The 19,147-nt window shown below is 36.0% G+C and overlaps 1 long non-coding RNA gene across 10 annotated transcripts in view; it reads left to right on the top strand.

Moving 5' to 3' along the window:
- Positions 1 to 19,147, top strand: part of LOC112834678 (uncharacterized) — a 161,636-nt gene that overhangs the window by 34,922 nt on the left and 107,567 nt on the right. For 2 of the 10 annotated variants that reach the window (XR_012381154.1, XR_012381160.1), the window contains 3 exons: positions 5,396 to 5,464; positions 7,346 to 7,479; positions 14,361 to 15,013. The exons of 3 other annotated variants lie outside the window; for them this stretch is intronic. This is a non-coding gene — a long non-coding RNA (uncharacterized lncRNA). Of the gene's footprint in view, positions 1 to 5,395; positions 5,465 to 7,345; positions 7,480 to 14,360; positions 15,014 to 16,397; positions 16,556 to 19,147 lie in introns of those variants that run through there. 5 more of the 10 variants (XR_012381155.1, XR_012381156.1, XR_012381153.1 and 2 more) reach the window with 5 other exon arrangements.

Genomic DNA, 19,147 nt, shown 5'->3' on the forward strand with positions numbered 1-19,147 from the left:
TGTGCAATCTCTTTCTTTACTATGCCTGTTACTTATTGCCTATAATCTAAGTTTCCAGGAGGAGAGGGATTATTGTATTTTGTTTCTTAATATTTTTAAGTACCTGAAAAATTGTCTGGCACATAGAGATACTCAAAAAATTTTGCTGAATAAATGAATGAATAAAAGAATAGTTTGTTTTATTATAGTTTTAAAATGGTAGTAATAGAATAAGCTTCTGTTGGTCAAGAACCAAGAGTCTGAGTGTTCTAAGTATGATAATAAGACTCAGACACAATACACACAAACACATGCGCACACACACACACACACACACACACACACACACACACACCCCACAAGACAAAAATCCCATCTCTTTCTAGACCTATCTACTTATCTAAGTCCAAGGAAATGAATTCTGGATATTCAGGAGTAAGACTTGTTTATATATGAGGAATAGTCTCTTCCTTAAGCTTTGGCCTTACTCCAATATCTCCATCAAAGTGAACAGCTATTACCTATTCTCCAACATTTTATAGCATGAAAAAATGTCTCATGGAATGGAATTTGGGCTATTGACAGGCTGTGTCATGGAATCTAGAGGGTTTGGGGTAAAGTAGTGTTCTCAAGAAGAATCAATAATTGGAGGCCAACTATAGCCTTGTTCTCCTCAAATATGAACCTGGTTACTTTATCAAGAAAACAGATGTTTATTGCTTTCAGGCAGAGAATAATAAGTCAGGCAGGTTTACAAGCCCACTTTCCATCTTGAAAGCATTTCTGTCAGCTTCTTCATTCTTGGAGAAAATTACCCAATCAAGCCCTGAAAGGTAGATGATTAGTGGGTGTCACACTTGGCATCTCATTTCTTCTTCTTAGCCGGGGTTATGGAGATGCTATTGACCTCCTACTTAGGGAAAAACTTATTTTTGACAGCAGAGTTGTCTTAGGGCTTTTTCTTGGAACAAAGAAACCATGCAACTATATGCTAATGTAGAAAGCCGAAGGAACCTGGCATGAGGCTCTCAGGATAGCTCTAATCATGGTTTAGAAACAATGATCCAAGAGCTGGCATTTATTATAAGGGAGAGAAGAATCTTATGTCCTTTCCTAAAAAGTAATTTGTAACAGGCTGAAAGAGTTACCTAGAAAATCTGTTCATCCTTTTTGATGATCTGAATGTTTTAGGACCAACTTCTATACCTTTTGGGAAAATTCAGTAAGGAACAATGATAATTATAAGAAATAGAGTCTTTGAGTCTAAATCCCAAGTTCAGAGAGCACTCAATAAAGTCCTCCAAACCCGAGGGGTGGGGGTTCCTTTGAATGTTCCAACTTTCAGGCATTTTAATAATAATAAAAATACCTGAAGTGATGCATGAGAAAGGGAGGGTTACAGGATTTTGTTTACCTTTTGAGGTAAAGAATAACCAGGACCAAAGGAGCCTGAATAATCTTTAGCTGCACTGGGTCCATATGTCAGCCACAAGTGGAAGGCAAATCCAAGCATTGCTTGCAGATTGAATCAATACATGTTTTACAGACATATATAACAGTATTTTTCATATAGGTATACTGCTATATGAGGTCAATAAGAATCCTTCAAGCTAGTCTCGGAGTTGCTTCAGTCAGCTGCTAATAGTCAAATATGCTGTCTTGACCCACCAGCTGCACCTTGTCAGCAGAGTGAGGACACTCACCTAGTGTTTCCCTTATGTGTTCTGCTTAATTCTCTGTTATTTCATATGGGTGGGTTGTACCTTCCCACATAAAGGCAGGGAAAGCATGGGATTTGGAGCTAGTCCACCTGGGTTTGGGTCCCAGCTCTGTGCATAGTAGCTCTAAAGCAAAGGACTAGTCATTGAATATCTCTGAGTCTTGGTTTGTTTATTCCATTTGAAAAGTGGAAAAATAGTCAAAAATAATACCTCGAGCATAGGAAGAATGTAAGGATCTGGTTTTAAGGTGATTTGTAAATTTAATATTATACAAATAATAGTTTCCCAAGTGTCATGTAACTCTGTGTGTAGGTCACAGTGTAGGTCAATTATTTACAGTTGTTCATCTGATTTTCTTGGTCTTTACTGAACCATCTCAGTCATTTTATCTTAAGAAATTGGGTTACTCAGTGAGGAAGAAGGAAGATATGAGAAAATTAGATTTGCACCTCTGTAACACAGCCATTATTGTGCATCTGTTGCCTCTGCCTATCTAAATATTTTACATTCATAAGATGGTCCTCCTTGTCATACTCACTCTCGAATATAAGCTCATGAAATTCATGAAGTTCATTTTTAATGTGATGTCCCCAGTTTGGGGCATCTGATATGCAGATGAATCCAAAGTTCTATAGGACCACTAGCACTATTCCCCTTCCTCCACATTTCCATTCTCTCCAGCTATGCAAACTGATGCCTAGAGATAGCATGGAGCTTGGACATTTCATTTGGTTATTTTTCTCTAGAGAAATACACTTCCATAGATGTTTTAATGAGCTGCAGAATGATATTTCCATGGTCTTAACACTTTGGGCTTCAATTAAGTACACCTTTTTTTTTTCTTGGTTCTCAGTTCATGCTTTTATTTTTTTTTAAGATTTTATTTTTGAGAGAGAGAGAGAGAGCACGAGAGGAGGGGAGGGGCAGAGGGAGAAGCAGACTCCCTGCTGAGCAGGGAGCCCAATGCATAACTGATCCCAGGACCCTGGGATCATGGCCTGGGCCAAAGGCAGACACTTAACTGACTGAGCCACCCAGGCACCCTCAGCTCATGCTTTGAATGAACAAAACACTGTCTGCCACCCACAGGAGTATAGGCTAAAGAAAGTGACATTTGCTAAATGTCTAAAATGATGGCTTTCAGGAAGTATAAGCCCTCCTTACAAGTGAAATGTTGCCACTGTTAACAAAACAATAGATGAAATGCAAAACAAGAGGGAGATGATGTTAGAAATAGGAAAAAAATCAATTAACTTTCTCAGCAGCTATTACCGGAGAACCAACCACAAAATGCCTAGATCATGGAGGCAGGAGTGGGGGAAGTTAGATAGAAGGGTTAATGAACAGAAGATAGGTAGTTGGACTGCAAGCCAATATCTTTCTCTCTTTTGATCACATTTCTTGTCAAGGTATCACATCTCTTAAATATTTATTCCTCTTTTTACACTTAGTACTGACTCTTTTTAAGGAGGGCAGTAGTAGTTCCAAAGTTGTAATTATTTGCCAAAGTATTTTTAAAAATTCATCTAGAAGACCAATATTGGTGATTATAACTCCTTTTCAGTAATAATATATATAATATATATAATATGTATATATAATATATGTAATATATATGTATGTATACACATGTATATTACATATATACATGTATATATACATGTGTATACATATGTATATGTAATATATATGTGTATATACAGATAATAAATATAATACACTGATATATATATAATATATATGCATATGTTTCTCTGATCTTATAAGCGCTTTTTTCTTGGCTAGTCCTGTGGTCAGCCAGAACCTGCCATCGATAACTGGTACAATTTTGGGTCATCTTCCCCAAGAAAAAAAATAATCTTTTATCATTTAAAATGGAAATTTGCTAGAGGAGGATGAGTCAGGATTGGAACATATGAAATTTATAAAATAATACTACTAGTTTATATTTGTGTAGGATTGTATTTCAGAGAAATATAGGATATTTTACCTAATCCTCATATCAAAAGTTGAATATAGTTAGTATAAATTTTTTTTATAGTATAGTTGAAGAAATTTGGGTAACAGTGGCCTGCCTAAATCTTTGAGAGCATATCCTTTACCTTGCATATCTACCTTCACTTTTCTTATATAATAACTTGTCTTTTAATAAGAAGTCTGTAGAAAAGAATAATAAAGCAACTTTTTCTATTCCATTCTCCTACGGTGGGTGTCTTTCAGTCCACCTTTGCTCTTACTACTATCACTGTCTTTCCCTTCTTCTTTCTATTTCCTTCCTAACATGAGGAAAAGGTTAGTGAGAAAGTGGTACAGGGTACTTTTTATTATAACCACAAATGAAAGATATTTCTTGGATTTTCCAAATCTGGAAATAATGATACTTTTTAGGAAAATAAACATTACCAATATTGATTAAAGAGAATGCAGAAAACCTAAATATACCAATAAATATGACTGAAATAGAAAAGGAAATTTAAAAGGTTATCCAATATTATTACAGTGTACATTTAACATGTGAAGTCTTTAAATCTTTGGAGGATAGATAATTAACAAAATATACAGACTGTCTCAAAATACAGTGAAAAAACCTGGATGTATGATCTCAAAACTTGACCAAAAAACAAGCAAAAGAGTACTTTAAGGGGGGGCGCCTGGGTGGCTCAGTCGTTAAGCGTCTGCCTTCAGCTCAGGTCATGATCCCGGGGTCCTGGGATCGAGCCCCACATCGGGCTCCCTGCTCCGCGGGAAGCCTGCTTCTCCCTCTCCCACTCCCCCTGCTTGTGTTCCCTCTCTCGCCGTGTCTCTCTCTGTCAAATAAATAAATAAAATCTTAAAAAAAGAAAAATAAAGTTTAAAAAAAAGAGTACTTTAAGCACATATCACTGAAGAATAGAGATGTAACTAATAGAAGCAAACTGCAATGGCAAATTTTTAAACATTTTAAAACTACCTTTTATACGAAGTTATGAAAGAGAAAAGGGATTTTTATTTGTATAAATGTATTTCATAAGTTTGACTTTATAAAGTTTATTATGCAGTCAATTCCTTGTGGACAGGAAGGTAGCTTTGATGAATAAAATAATCTGAAATGGAAGATCATGGATCATAATTGCAATCATGTACAAAGAATTAAAGATATCATGGTTCAAACAGGAAAACTACTTGCAAAGGTATCAAAGTTTTATACATTTTGCCTTATGATTCTTCGACTAAACTAATCCATAAGCCTGCAAGATGAGATATAGGTAAATTTTGTCTCAGTAATCAACAAAATTTAGTGGCAATCTCTAACACAATAGTTGTTCATATTATTTTTATGGAAATTGTTCACTTTGGAAAGCTCTCATTTATGACTTTGTTTCAATGGTTAGAAGGCTTGGTTTCCATTCTGTAGTGACCACTGGAGACATTGTGGTAGAGGTTTTCCTTACCACTGCTGCTCTCACTTTGAATGATGACATATCTGCCAATTTGCTTAAGAGTGAGATTAAAAACATGGAACACTACATCAAAAACTAATGATGTAATGTATGGTGATTAACATAACATAATAAAATAAAATTTAAAAAATTAAAAAAGAATGAGATTAAAAACTGGTAACCTATTTAAATATTTTTTCACTTTAATGTGGTATCAAAATTATGTTGGCTTCATAAGACATTAAAAATTGTTATCTCTTTTTTTAATTTCTGGAGGATTGTTTACCCCAGGATTAAATAAACTGTAGAAGATTAAACTGTAGAGCTACTCAGCACATTTAATAAGTAAGTGAATATATTCTTTGACTTTCTAACATGGGAACAACATGTGGCATATTTCTAAAGTTTAATTTATCATAGACTTCTTTCTCTAAAGAGGGCAATTGTTCTACAAAATACACATTGAGAAACCCCATAAATATTCCTATTCAAATTAAGAACAATAGAAACATGTCAGGTATCTCTATTTTTAACATTCTTTCTGAAGTGCTCATACAGTACAACAAAATGAGTGTAATGGTTCAAATGTCAGACAGTAGGAGGTAACCACTTTCATTTGGAAATTGTGTGATTTCCTCCTACAAAAATGCAGAAAAATTAGCTAAGACACTATTAAAATTGATAAAAGAAATGAGAAAGGACACTACCCTAACATATAACCTCTCCTACAAAATACTACAAAGTAAAATTGAAAATGAAAACTTCTTTTCTGACCCTCAGATTAACCATTTTTAAAAAAGAATAAAAATGCACAAATGAATGACATTTTGATTTGGTGAGGACGCTTGCTCAAGTAATTTCATGAAGTGATTTTTCTGGTTCTCATATACCTGTTTGGTGGACTCCATTGTGTCATGGCTTTAAATCTGCCACCTGCAACATTCCGCTCCTTAATTTATTAAAAATCTCTCTTTTCTGACTAAGAATAGGCACTTCTTAGACTGCCTCAGTTTCATCACCAGCACTAGCAATGGCTTATTTCTCCCAGAAGAGCCATTTTTCACAAATATACCAAGGTTCTATCACTTAAGAACAGCTACTACCTCTGAGAGAAGAGGACAGGGCTAAGCTGAGTGCATATGAAGAGAAGCTAGCTAGCTTTGCTCAGTGCCGTTGAGACTGGCTCCCACCTATCAGGCTCTTAGTGTGTACAATTCAAATTGATGCCACCACAGAACTGCAGGTTACTCTGGGACATTAATCTCTGAGACTGTTTATAAAGAATACATACTAGGATATCAAATCCCTGAATGCCAAAGTCTTATTGAACTACAAATAAATACAGTAATATTTATTACCCACTATGAAGATTAGGTTCATCATTTTCACAGAGCCCTTAAACATTTCAGTGTAGGTCAGCTAGGATTAACTCACTTTAGCTAAAAATATCTCACAGCATGTATCTTATTGCCACCTATTAAAAAGTGTATATAATATCTGAAATTTGTGAGAGACTGCATATTCTAATAATGTAAGATAAGTGCCTTCAGCTATCAATAATGTATGGGCATCTTCAAAATAATATTGTGTGGCAGATTATAGATCATCTAATATTAAATAATTCATCTGTTTAGTGCCCTTACATCATAAGGTTATGAGTCCCATTTAACACATAAGGAAGCACAGACACTAAGAGGTTAACTGGCCTTTTCAGGGCCTCATGGGAAATTGTTGGTAGATGGAGAATGAAGGATCAAAAATCCATTGCTTCAAGACATTTTCTCTTCTCCTTGAATTTTGTTTTTCTATCATTAGGAAATTTTCCTACTTTAGCTTGTTGAATACTCTTGATCTGCTATGAGAAACCAAAGTATATCCATAAGAATAAGCATATAGTATAAGCAACATACATACATACATGAAATAAAAATGTAGAAAATCATTTAGGGACAGTCTATGTGACTTGAAATGATATGTAATTAGTACATGTAGAAAGAGAATCCTCCTCAGCCTTGGAAATCTTAACTGAGATTCAAAATACTGAAGTCATTTTTAAGCTCCAGAATTTTTAAGACCCATCTGCCTGGGAATCTTATTTTTATTTTATTTTATTTTATCTTATTTTATTTATTTTGTTTTGTTTTGTTTATTTTCCTTCTACCTCTTCATTTCTTTTTAATTTTTTTATTTGAATATAGTTAACACACAATATTACATTTGTTTCAGGTGGACAACATAGTAATTCGTCTTCTTTATATATTATGCTATGCTCACAAGTGTAGCTACCACTTCTCACAGTACAATGCTATTACAATACCATTGACTATATGGGAATCTTCATTTTAAACAGTTGTCACCAGGTAATACTAAGGCAATTATTCCATAGGCCACATTTTATGGGACATTGAAGGATACCATAGTGCTTAAAGAGTTCATGGTTTGGTTTCAGGTGGACCTGGGTTAAAAGTCTCTTGTAAATTGTAGTCCTTTAGAACCCCAGGCCATGAATTGGATTTGAGTGCCAGTTTATTTGGGAGGCCATTCCAGAAGGAAGGGAATTAAGGCGAAAGAAAGGTGTTATTAACTAATCAGCCACTGTGAGCAATTAGTCTTCAGGCCTACTGATGACTGCTGAGTGACAATCATATCTCAAAGCGGCTCTACCCAAAAGCAAGAAAGCCTAGGTATGTGTCTACTAACTCTGTTTGTCATCTGTTGGAGCTGCTGGCAGAGCTTTTAGTCCCAGTTCCTCTCAGCCCATCCTATGTGGGTTTAACATGTTCTGATGGCCAGAAAAAGCTCTCAGTCAGAATGACTTTTCAAAAAAAAAAGAAGCTGTGCTTCATGTACAAACCTGCAGGTGTGTCTGGGGACAGTGAGCACTGAGAGGATAGGAGCTGAGCAGCAAAGACATTGGCTACAATCATCCTTTGTACTTCTCAGGTCCACTCATGTCCCATATTGAGTTCATTTTGTTGTGTTAGGGATGCTTCAAAGTTGTGGCCACACAAAATTTATTAAGGAGAAAAAGACATAACAAGATGATAAGTGGAGCTATCTACAGTCCCATTGCTTTAACTAGTCCCTACTTCATCAGTAATAGTTATCATTTTCCTCTACCATGCTTTCTACATTCATTTCAGCTGCTTTCAGTTGCCAGCAAGATGACCCAGACTCTCATTTCTGAAATTTCTAATCCTCCCATTTTTTGGACTTTTGTCAGACTCACTTGCTGCAACTACCCATTCATGGTTATCACTGGGCACTGAATACCAGCAGGCTCCCGCAGTGAATCTCCTGAATGCCAGACATACTTTTCCTTGACATCATTGTACAGTAGCAACAGTATCTCTTCATGGTGGTCAAATACTCCAAGCAGGATTTCTTCTTCACCTTATGGTCTACTGGCATGAATAGCCCCAAATGACTAAGTGGTAGCAGTAACTTTGGGGTTAGTGAAACCCACACACTGTCCCCTGGTAATAAGCCTTCCATTCCAGGAATAGAACATATAATCCCACAGAACCTGGTGTAGAGACAGAAAGCATAAAATTCCAAATTGGTCACTGAACATGATTGTAAGAATAGTCACTCCTACTTCAATTCTTTTGTTCTTGATCCCATGGATTCTATCTATAATGGACATAGACCATATATAATGGCTTTTTGTACGTGGGTTTTACGCCTGTAGCCTTCATTATGTTAAAGTAATTTCCTTCTTCCTAGTTTGTTGAGTGTTTTTATCATTATAGAGTGTTTAATTTTGTCTAATTGAAATGATCATGTGATTTTTCCCCTTCATTCTGTTAATGTGGTGTATTATATTGATTGATTTTTCCATATTGAACCATCCTTGCATTTCAGGAATAAATCTCACTGAGTCATGGTGTATAATCCTTTTAATGTGCTGTTGAATTCAGTTTGCTAATATTTTGTTGTGGATTTTTGCATCAGTATTAATCAAGTATGTTGGTCTGTATCTTTTTTTTATAGTGTTTTAATTGTGGTATTAGGATAATGTTGGCCTCTTAAATTGAATTTGGAAATGTTTCCTCCTCTTTATTTTTTTGTAAGAGTTTGAGAAGGATTGGTGTTAATTTAAATTTTTGGTGGAATTCTCCAGTGAAGCCATCTGGTCTCATCAGCTCTTGTTTGTTGGGAAGTTTTTGAATATCGATTCAATATTCCTAACTGTTATAGTTCTGTTCATATTTTTTATTTCATAATGATTCAGTCTTGGTTTTTCAAGAGTGTGTTGTTTAATTTCCATTAACTTGAATTACTTGAATTTTCCAGTTTTCCTTTTGCTATTGATTTCTAGTTACATTTCATTGTGATCAGAAAAGATACTTTGTATGATCTCACTTTTTTTAAATTTGTTAAGATATATTTTGTAGCCTAACCTGTGACCTGTCCTAGAGAATGTTCCATATGCACATGAGAAGAATATGTATTCTGGCAATGTTGAGTGTTCTGTTTATATCTGTTACATCTAATCTGTCTATAGTGTTAGTCACATCCTCTCTTTCCTTGTTGATCTGTCTAGTCATTCTGTCCATTATTGAAAATGGGGTACTGAAACCTCCCACCATTATTGGAGTTACTCTTGATTTCTCCCTTCAGTTCTGACAGTGTTTGCTTCATATGTTTGGGTGCTCTCTATTAGATGCTCTCTATAGATGCATATGTATTTATAATTGTTAGAGATTCCTAGTAAATTGACCCTTTTACCATTTTATCCTTCTTTGGCTTTTATAAAGTTTTTGACTTAAGGTCTATGTTTTCTGACATAAATATGGCCACTTCTGCTCTCTTTTGGTTATCTTTCCCATCCTTTTGCTTTCAGCCTGTGTATGTCCTTAGAGCTAAAATGTGTCCCTTGCAGATAGTATTTAGTTGGGTCTTGTTCTTTTAAAAGCTATTCAGTCTTGGGCGCCTAGGTGGCTTAGATGGTTAAGCATCTGCTTTCGGCTCGGGTCATGATCCCAGGGTCATGGGATAGAGTCCCATATCAGGCTCCTGGCTCAGCAGGGAGCCTGCTTCCCCCCTCCCCCTGCCTCTCCCCCTGCTCATGCTCTCTCTCTGTCTGTATCTCTGTGTCTCAAATGAATAAATAAAATCTTTAAAAAATAAAAATAAAATAAAATCTATTCAGTCACTCTATATCTTTTGATTGGGGGAGTTTAACCCATTTACATTTAAAGCAATTAATGATTAATAGGGAGGGACTTATTATTACCATTTTGTTCATTGCTTTCTGTATGTCTTTTAGTTATTTTATTCCTCTTTTCCTTTCCTGCTGCCTTTATTTTGTTGATTTTTTTAGGTTACATGCTTTGGTTCCTTTCTCATTTTCTTTTGTGTATCTTCTATAGGTATTTCCTTTGTGGTTACCATGAGGATTATATAAAACATCTTATAATAATCTATTTTATTTTTTTAAGTAGGCTCCATGCCCAGAGTGGAGGTCAATGCAAGGCTTAAACTCATGATCCTGAGATCAAGACCAGAGCTGAGATCAAGAGTCGGTTGTTTAACTGACTGAGCCACCTAGGCACCCCTACAATAATCTATTTTAAACTAAAAATGACTTAATTGAAATCATATACAAAATGTTACTCCTTTAAACTCCCCCTACTTTAAGTTATTGATGTCACAAATTACATCTTTTACATTTTGTATTCATTAACATATTTTTATAGTTATAGTCATTCTTAAGCTTTTATCTTTTAAAGTTTACACCAGAATTAAAAATGATTTATGGACCACCATTATAGTATTTCAGGATTCTGTATTCGTCTATATATTTACTTTTACCAAAGAGCTTTATATTTTTGCATGCTTTTGTGTTTTTGTTTAGCATCCTTTCATTTCAACGTAGAGAACTTTGTTTAGCATCTTACAAGGCAGATCCAGTGGTATGAATTCCCTCAGCTTTTATCTGGAAGGTCTTTATTTCTTCATTTTTGAGGGACAGTTTACTGTATATAGTATTCTTGGTTGGTAGTTTGTTTTGTTTTCAGCACTTTAAATGTGTTATCTACTTCCCTTCTTGCCTCTAATATTTCTACTAAGAAATCTATTGATAATCTTGTGGGAGCTTGAATGTGATAAGTCACTTTTCTTTCACTGCTTTCTAAATTCTCTCTTTGCCTTTGACTTTTAAAAGTTTGATTATAATATGTCTTTGTGTGTGTCTCTTGAGGTTTATCCTAGTTCAAGTTTTTTGAGCTTCTTGAATTTGGATGTGCATTTCCTCCCTAAGATTGAGAGGTCTGCGGCCATTATTTCTTCAAATAAATTATTTTTTCCTCTAGCCTCTTTTACAGATTTCTATAATGCATACATTGGTTCATTTGAAAGTCCCCTAGGTTTTCTTTACTTTTCATTCTTTTTTCTGTTTGTTCCTCTGACTCCATAATTTCAAATGACCTTTTTTTTTTTGAGATATTTATTTATTTATTTATTTATTTATTTATTACATTTTATTTAAATTCAAGTTAGTAAGTTGGTTAACATACAGTATATTATTAGTTTCAGGGGCAGAATTTAGTGATTCATGAGCTGTGTATAACACCCAGTGCTCATTACCTTAAGTGCTCACCTTAGTGCCCCTCATCCCATTAGCCCATCCCCCCTCCCCCACTCCAGCAACCCTCAGTTTTTCTCTATAGTTAAGAGTCTCTTATAGTTTGCCTCCCTCTCTGTTTTTATCTTATTTCATTTTTCCTTCCCTTCTCCTATGCTCATCTGTTTTGTTTCTTAAATTCCACCCAAGAGTGAGTGGTGAGAATGCAAATTGGTACAGCCAGTCTGGAAAACAGGATGGAGATTCCTCAAAAAGTTAAAAATAGAACAATAACTCAGCAATTGCACTACTAGGTACTTATGCAAAAGATACAAAAATTGTGATTTGAAGGGGCACTTGCACCCAATGTTTATAGCAGCAATGTTGCAATAGCCAAGATACAGAAAGAGCCCAGATGTCCATCAACAGATGAATGAAGAAAGATGTTTTGTGTGTGTGTGTGTGTGTGTATATATATATATATGTATGTATATATATATATAATTCAAAAAGAATGAAATCTTGCCATTTGCAACAACATGAATGGAACTAGAGTGTATTATGCTGAGTGAAATAAGTCAGTCAGAGAAAGTCAAATGACCTATCTTAAAGTTGTCTGTGGCACTGCAGTCTTCTGGTGCTGCAGGAAACTGCCAGTTTCCTCGGTCCTCAGTGATGCCCAGACTTCCAAACTAGGCCAGTTCTCCACTGGTGCTCTGAGTTAGATGAAACAGAAACCAGTCCCTCAGGCAGCCCCGAATAGCCAGAACTTCAGACCTACAGTCCAGTCTTGTCTCTCCTCCCAAGGGAAAACTACAGTTTGGGCATTTTCTCCTCATTGTACCATGCTGTGCTGGCTTGGGTTAAAGCTATTGTGGATAAAATTGAATGGCTTTTCTCATCTGTTTCAGTGTAGCTATTCTTGGTTTTGTGATTATTTTTGTTACTATTACTTTTTAATTGGTTTCTTTATTTTTCATAAAGGTTTGTTGCACTGTATATGTATCTCTGTGGTAGAACAAAGCTTCCTATTTCACCGTCTTGCTTATTCAAATCTCTGAGGAGCTGTTTTTTAAACAGTGAATAATTCTCTTCTTCAAATGGCATGCTCTCACTCTAGAACCTTAGGAATCTGCATTGCAACTCAAATTTTGGTGCTTGGGATATATTCTACAATCCATCCTGGTCTACTATGGAGACTTATAGCCATTTTAGATAGGCCAGATTGTATGATCCAAGTAGCAGGACCAGGTGCTTCAGACCAGAACATGGTGCAGAGGCCTCCCTTGTTCTGGTCACCACTCAAAATTGGCAGATTTTCAAGTTGCTCAACAAATGTGTTGATCAATATTTCCCAGTGTGGTATATGCTCTCCCTAAAATATGGAGAGGTTTGACAAGTATTGTGTCTCTTTCTTAGTAGTCAGAAGTATAAGGTGAAATAATTTGTTTTTTACCTTGGAGGGGATATCCCAAAATGCTGTAGGCTATTGGTTACTAAAAATTTTAGAAGGTTCCTGAATATGTACAGAGTATCTCCCACTCCCAATCACACTTGTATCATACCAGATCTTATCTAGAATACTTTTTACTTCTTATTCACCAGATTTAATTTGCATTATGTCATCACTGTAAGAGATCAGCGTGATATTCTGCAGAATGTCAAGATTATCAAGGTCCCTATGATTCTATTATGACAGAAAGAGGAAAGTTAGCAAAATCCTAAAACATATATATGTTTTGCAGTTTATTCTAGGTGAATAAAAAGAGCTTTTTGATGGGCATTGAAAGAATGCGTATGCTATTCAATAGCTGTATGACAAATTTCAGAGATCTGTTCTAGTGAAAATCCCACTTCCAACACATTGGCTGTGATTGAGCCTACCAGTTGGTTAAGTTTATGTAGTCTATCATAATCTGCCATGTTCTGTCCTGTTTTCACAAGGATCAGATTGGTGAATTCAGTGGGGATGTGATGAGGACTACTACCTCTATATTCCTTAAGTCTTTGAGGGTAACACTAATTTTTGCCATTTTAGCCTTCTGAATTCAAAGCAAGTTTGATTCTAATAGTGTTGCTTCTTAGGGCTGTTAGTACCCTTATTTACTCAGTCATAGACATAAGAAGCTTACCTTGCACTCATTTTGAGTATTAGTGAATTCCCATGCATTGTGGATCCCCTAGAATTGTGTGCTGATGGCAAACACTACATACAACCAGGGAGACAAATAACAGGGGTATATATTTCTTCTTCTCGTGTTCATGCTTCATTGTCACATCAAACTTTACTTACAAAACCCAGTCCAAAGAATTTCGAGAAGACTACACCAAAGCATTCAACCAAGCATGGAGCCTTTCTAAACATAGGGTTCTGGGAGACAGCAGAGGTCACATGCCCATGAGGTTGTGGCTGACCACAACCTTACACAGTGGAGTTGCCAAGAGTGGTTTACAGAACCAAGTTTAATGGCAGGTCATGCAAAACTTTCCCTAAGACCTAACCCACTGTGTCCCTAAAAACCATTATGTTGCTAAAGAATACCTTTTTGCAAATTGGGAAATTCTTTAATACTTTATGTGACTTTTTAAAAGTAATTGCTCTGATTTAAATTCAAATGGCATGAAAGTAATGCATTAGTTAATTTTGTTTGTTTATGGATATTTTGTTTCTAGGAGTTTCACCAAACTTTTGGGCTGCAGCCAGACAAGAGCTATACTTGGGCTGACTCCCAGTTCTGAAGATTGTGGATCCAAGCCCAAATTTCAAGGTCAAGGACTAGGGACTCTTTGGCTGTTTGGAACTATTAGAATTGAGAAAGAAAGGGCCCCAGTGACCTACCTAAGCATTGAAGAGAGAAATCTTAAAGCCCACTGATTTGTAGCACCTCATTTCCTACCACATTGAGCTTTCACAAGGGGAATCCATTAGATTTTAGAATAGAAGGAAATCCATCACATGTAGAAGTTCTTGGTTTTAAACCTCTGGTTAAATTTAAAGGAGATAATGTTTGGTAGTCAAGGGTAAAGGAAAGATTAAATGATCTAGATCTACCAAAGGGAATCTGGCCATAGAACTATGGATCCAGAGAGAATAGCAGGTAATCATAAACTTGTTACGTTTTGCAAATGACCTTAAGTCTAATGCCAGGTTCATGAGGCTACGAGAGCCATACTGTCTTGTATTTCATCAGCATTTGCAACAGCAGTAACGTCTGGAGTTATTTAGCCACCTTCTTTCATTTGACCTAAGAATATTAGGAAAATGACCATAGCATTCCCGATATTTCTGGAAGACAAGAGGAAACTGCCATTCAACTCTATGAAAGGTGAGACTAAGATTCAGGTAGATAAGAATGATTACACAGAAGACAGAGATTTGGGCAATGAAAAAGCTAAAAGTAAATTCTGAGTTTCTTGCCCTCCAAACCCATGCTCTCCAGTCAAATACATTTTGGTCTGTACTTTAGGTGATTTTCTCTGTGGTCTTAAATGGATTTTTACAAGGTCTGTGGAGTTTCTACATGCTGTTACATATGTTTTAGTAATGCTGATGTTCAGTTTTGCATGTGTTTTATTTTATTCCCCCAGTAGTCTTAAAAGTAGGACAAGAATTATTTAAAGGGGAAAAGAGATTATTATTTCAGTTTAAGAGTCCCAATAGAATGGAGAAAACTTGGAAAGTGTAAAGAGTTCTATATTCCTATTAAGTGTGACTCAAAAGCCACCCTTGGTTTTACACTATCTCTATCTATAATTTTACTTCTCCCTAGCATTTTTTTTCAGACTTGCACAGCAGCTAATCCTCATAAAGGAAAAGCCACACGTGAAATTTAAACTCCAACACTTTCGCTAAAATTCCTGTAGGAAAACATCTTCCCCCTCTCCATGACTATATTAAATTGACTACATGGCATACAGTCAAACTTCTCCTTTCAATATTCACCTTTGGATTAAATCCAGGCATTAACTAAGAAATGTATAGAAAATCAGGTGTTATTGGACATAAATTATCTAGAATATGGTTTTGTGGTCTTTAGAAGTTAACACTTCATGGAGGGATATCCTAACAACACACACATCTAATTTAGCTACTTATCTAGTCTAGTAAATATCAAGGTATATACAATGTGTACATCTATACTTGTAAAGAATTCCAAAGAAGCCCTGTGAACAGGGCCAGATTTTAAGTTTTATGCAAAAAGGGGTCAGATATTAAAAGGCTCCCCATGTTTTCTCCCCAAATAGAATTTTTAAAAAATAAGAATTTTATTTATTTTATTTTCTCTTCAAATAGAAATAAAAAATGAGAATCTTATTTTCTTCCCAAATAAGAAATAAAATAGAAATTTTCTCTCCAGGTTCTTTGTTAGTAGGTATTAGAAGGGAGAGACAAAGGCTTATGGACAATAGGCCTACAGAACCCCTGTATTGGTCTGAGTCGTCAAACCCTGAAATGTTCAGGTCAAAAAGCAAGACCAGTGGATTTCACACTGTTGTACTTTGAGCTCTTGGGTATCTCAGAGGTCATATTGGAGAACAAAGGAAAGCCCATGGTATGGAGCTACCAGCTCGTGACTCCCATTTCAACTGCTAAGTTTTCCTTTTCATCAGTCTTATCTGGGAATTTGCATAAAATTATGTAAAAAAAAATTCTGCTGCTGAGAAAAAGTCTGAAAACTACTGATATAATACATTCTTTCATTTTTTTAGGTAAAGAAATTGAGACCAAGAGAGGGAATGATGACTTTTTCCTTATCATTCGGCTACTCAGCATAGTACTATAGATAATAATTCTATGAGTCTCAATGACCCACCAGTCATAGTCTTTATACCGCATAAACTTTTGATGTATGAAGAGTTATTGTCCAATTCCATGCACTGCTTCTTCCTCCCTAATGCTCCATTTGCTTACTTCCCCTTTTGGTTATTAAAACAGAAACTGTTAGTCACCTACACAGTATCAAGTGTCCCCCTCTTCTTTAATAACCCAGCTCAAGCACTGCATATCACAGCCTCCTTTGCAGCAACTATGACACTGAGTTCTGGTCAATGAGGTGAAGGCAGAATTATTGTGTAGGATAGCTGAGACGTCTCTTTAAGGGGAGTCAACACAGTGTAGACATGGGCCTTTTTTTTCCCTTCCCTCTTTCTTCCTTTGGGAGGTCTGGGGTGTAAACTTGATAGCTGAAGCCTACAATGGCAGAGCAGACACAAGAGGTACTTTGGTTTCAGATAATTTCTTGAGGACTTCATACCTGCCCTCTTTTATTTAGAAGAGTAAACCTTTGTGTGTTTAAACCACTTAATGATCTTCACCCATGCTTTATATTTTATCCATGCTTGTGCTTTCCAGAATACATCTGGTCTTTCTTCTTATACCCATTAAAAATAAAAATTAATTACTTCTCTATTTCATTACCTCAGAGTCTCAGGCCTTTTAAGATTACTTAATAATATTTTCAATAACACCTGACAATTAAGATTTCCCCTTCCATACAGCATTTGTCAAGGACAGTCAGCATTTTTTACCATGTATTTTATTATATTCTTATTCAGTAAAAATGGGCATACCTTATATAGTAACAATATTAATTGAAATATGTAATTAGCAAGAATGCAGGTGCTCTCTAAGTATGCAAAAGAGAATTTAAAAATAGAAATGAAATTAAATAAATGGAAATGTTTAGAGGAATCATTTGAATTTAAAAAAAAATTTTTTTGAGTATGGTTGACACACAATGGTACATTAGTTTTAGTTGTACAACATAGTGATCCAACTTCTCTATATGTTACACTGTGCTCGCCACAAGCGTAGCTACCATCTGTCACCAGTACAATGCTATCACAATACCACTGACTAGATTCTCTATGCTGTGCCTTTTATTCCCTTGATTTATTCATTCCGTGACCGGAAGCCTGTGTCTCCCACTCCCCTTCACCCATTTTGCTTATCCTCCATCCCCCTTCCCTCTGGCAACGATCAGTTTGTTCTCTCTATCTATCGGTCTGATTCTGCTTTTTATTTGTTTATTTAGTCGTTTTCTTAAGATTCCACATATGAGTGAAATCACAGTATTTGTCTTTCTCAGTCTGGGGACTTATTTCACTTAGCATAATACTATCCATGTCCATCCATATTGTCACAGATGGCAAGAGCCCATTCTTTTTTATGGATGCATAATATTCATGTGTGTGTGTGTGTTGTCTTCCTTATCCCTTCACCTCTTGATGGACACTTAGGTTGTTTCCATATCTTGGCTAGTGTAAATAATATTGCAATAAACATGGGGTGCATATATCTTTTTGAATTAGTGTTTCTATTGTCTTTGAATAAATACCCAGTAGTGGAACTATTGAATCATATGGTAGTTCTATTTTTAATCTTTCTGAGGAAACTCCATACTGTTTTCTACAGTGATAGTACCGGTTCACATTCCCACCAACAGCACATGGAGGTTCCTTTTTCTCCATATCTTTGCCAACCCTCTTCTTATTTCTTGTTTTTTCAATTCTAACCACATTTATAATCAGTTGATTATATCCATTCACCTAAAAACCAACAGTTATTCCTACTGTGTCCCAGGTATGGAAGATAGAGACTCTGCCCTTCAAAGTTCTTACAGCTAGTAAATTCAGAAATTATCTGAAATTCTGTTCAGAATTTTGAACAGAATGTAAGCTAACTGGAAAGACATTTTTACAGTAAAGGGATGTTTATTTTCCCCTCGGATTTTACCTTGCAAACACTCATTTGCTGAAAGTTCTTGGTTTTAAAGTACAGGCTGGGGTGCCTGGGTGGCTCAGTCGTTAAGCATCTGCTTTCGGCTCAGGTCATGATCCCAGGGGTCCTGGGATTGAACCCCAGAGCAGGGAGTCCGCTTCTCCTTTTCCTACTCCCCCTGCTTGTGTTCCCTCTCTCGGTGTGTCTCTCTCTGTCAAATAAATAAATAAAATCTTAAAAAAAAATAAAGTACAGGCTACAGGAAAGCCCAAGTGCTTTACTTTGAAATCATTAGAAACTTTGAAATTCTACCAAGTATTCAAGGTGGTTACTAAAAGTTTTTTTTTTCTTTAGCACTTTCAGTTACTATGTAAAATTTGAGAATAACTTGTACTTATGCTTTCAAAACTTGAAATAAATAGGCAGAAACTCTTAAAGACATAGGCTCTGTCAATAAATACATCTGTCAATAAATATAATGTGCACCAAAGGGGCACCTGGGTGGCTCAGTCAGTTAAGCTTCTGCCTTCAACTCAGGTCATGATCCCAGGTCCTGGGATCGAGCCCCACGTCCAGCTCTCTGCTCACTGGGGAGTCTGCTTCTCCCTCTCCCTCTGCCCCTCCCCCCAGCTGTGCTTGCTCACTCTCTCTCTCTCAAATAAATAAATAAAATCTTTAAAAAAAATAATGTGCACCAAAGACACTTCTGACTTTAGAATCATTGAGGCATAGGATATTA

This window comes from Callorhinus ursinus, unplaced genomic scaffold (genome assembly GCF_003265705.2).
Source record: "Callorhinus ursinus isolate GAN/ISIS: 27379988/994484 unplaced genomic scaffold, GSC_fseal_2.0 scaffold17, whole genome shotgun sequence".
Classification (NCBI taxonomy): Eukaryota; Metazoa; Chordata; class Mammalia; order Carnivora; family Otariidae; genus Callorhinus; species Callorhinus ursinus.